Here is a 2780-nt window from a genome sequence, read left to right as displayed (position 1 = left end):
ATTTTTCTTAGAAGAAAAATAAATGTAATACCATAATTAATTTTAATTTATTGAAAGAAAAATATAAAACTTTTTCATATTTAGCAAACCTCTTTCTTAGAGGAAAGGTTTTGGAACTCTGTAAATAAAAGACCCTCTTCTCACACCATAATACAATAACATCCACAATATAGTTGTTAAAAGAGTCTAGTTTAGAGGAGATTTCTCTCATAGCATTATGCTTTTTTAAATATTAGTTCTTAATATGTAGGTCGTTTGACCAACATATCAATAATATTTTTTTAGTATAATATTTTCCTTTATCATCTTATTTATCGTTTTAATTAGTTTGCAACTATTAGCTTCCACATGACGCCCTCTCGATTTCAAACCCAATAAGTGGTATCAGAGTCTATGGTTCAATGATTCAACTGTCCAATTGTTGAACAATGTTGCAATCAATTTGACGATAGTGAAGATATTTTGTCAAAATAAAAATACATGTGAAGACAATTGTAAACCATATTTTCAATAATGTTGTTACATATTTAAAAATAAAGCTCACTTTTAACCCTTCAAAGGGCTCATATATTTTTAACCTGAAAGGTTTCATATATTTTTAAACCAAAAGCTCAATTTTTAAGCATGCCAAGCAGCAATGATGAAGATTATGTGGATAACAAAGATCAACGATGTAAAGAAGGCAGATCAAGTGAGGAAAATCATGCCAAAATGGAGAGATTTGTCAGGGTTTTTACTGTAATTTTCTTACCAAATTTAAGTTTTATTTTTTTTAGAAGAAAAATAAAAGTAATACCATGATTATTTTTAGTTTCTTGAAAGGAAAATATTAAACTTTTCCACATTTGGCAAACATCTTTCTTGGAGTAAAGGTTTTTAAACTCTATAAATAGAAGACCCCCTTCTCACACCATAACACAATAGCATCCACAATATAGTCGTTAAAAGAGTCTAGTTTAGGAGGAGATTTCTCCCATAGGTTTATGATTTTTCAAATATTAGTTTTTAATATGTAGGTCGTTTGACCAACCATATCAATAAGATTTTTTTAGTATTATATTTTCCTTTATCATCTAATTTATCATTTAAAATAGTTTGCAACTATTAGCTTTCGCATGACGCCTCTCGATTTCGAGTCCAAAAAGTGGTATCAGAGCCTATGGTTCAATGATTCAATAGCCCAATTGTTGAACAAAGTTGCAACCATTTTGACGATAGTGAAGATATTTTTTCAAAATAAAACTACTTGTGGAGACAATTGTCAATCATAATTTCAATAATCACGTTGTTACATATTTAAAAATAAAGATCACTTTTAACCCTACAAAGGGCTCTTATATTTTTAACCTAAAAGGGTCATACATTTTTAACCCAAAAACTCAATTTTTAAGCATGCCAAGCAGCAGTGATGAAGATTATGTGTAGGACAAAGATCAAAGATTTACAGAAAGCAGAACAAGTGAGGAAAATCATGCCAAAAAGGGGAGATTTGTTAGAGTTTTTGTCTTGATTTTTTTCTTACCAAATTTAAGTTTTATTTTTCTTAGAAGAAAAATAAAAGTAATAGCATAATTATTTTTAATTTCCTGAAAGGAAAATATTAAACTTTTCCATATTTGGAAAACCTCTTTCTTGTAGAAAAGGTTTTGGAACTCTATAAACCCCCTTGTCACACAATAACACAATATTATCCACAATATAGTCGTTAAAAGAGTCTAGTTTAGGGAGAGCTCCCATAGGTTTATGCTTTTTCAAATATTAGTTTTTAATATGTAGGTCTTTTGACCAACTGTATCAATAATATTTTTTTTATTATATTTTCCTTTGTCGTTTGATTTATCGTCTCATGATTTGCAAACTTTAAGTTTTCGCATGACGCCGTCTCAATTTCGAGCCCCACAAATTCATGAAGGAAAACAGACACAATCTTTGATTGCTGATACGAATGTGGAAAGTTCAAATATTACCATGAAAGATGAAGTTGACTTATTTAGCTTTTGTAATTACCTCGAAGAAACAGCCAGGGTGTTATGATCCTTGGATGTGTCAACATATTACAGAAGCCGTAATATTCTCTTCTGGAAAATGAAAAAGGCATATAACATTGGCTGTTATATTAGTAGCTTTTTCAATATTGAATATATTGAAATATCAAAATTAAGGGTTCAAACATACTATTTGTTGATATGTTGGTTGCGTTTTCGATATATATCTATATACCGAAAGTTACAAATCCCAGTGAATCCATAGTTAGATTTTGGTTAGCCAAAACTAAGTCTTTATTTGTTATGATGTAATAGTCAGCATCTTAATATTAAGTTGTCGACTGCTGTAAAGCAAAAATAATACTCCAATCAAGAAAATCTATTCAAAGTGTGAATTTCATCTGTACCTTAAATTTGCTTTTTTCGTAGTTTTTTTTGGAGCCACAACTTTATTTCCCGTCCTTTGTACAGGTCTATGAGTGAAATTATTGGTACCTCATGAAAGAAAGAAACATTTTAAACATGCTAATCGTTCTTATAAATTCATTGTAATATTGAAATTATTGGTAATTTTATGCAAGGAAGAGACTTATTTCCGTAATGTTAAACAGATTTCAGGATATGACCATGATTCCATCTATTTTACTTCTGTATCCTTTCTTTATTATTCGAGTACTGTGTATGATTACCAGATGTAGAAGAGTTCCGGATCACTATGGTTCGGGATGATCGTCACGGCTAGGGTCCTGGATCAGGTCGTGAAACTAATATTGTCCGAAAAATCCAAAACTGTTC

Source organism: Capsicum annuum, chromosome 4 (assembly GCF_002878395.1).
Source record: "Capsicum annuum cultivar UCD-10X-F1 chromosome 4, UCD10Xv1.1, whole genome shotgun sequence".
NCBI lineage: Eukaryota > Viridiplantae > Streptophyta > Magnoliopsida > Solanales > Solanaceae > Capsicum > Capsicum annuum.
Note: the sequence above shows the minus strand (reverse complement) of the source record.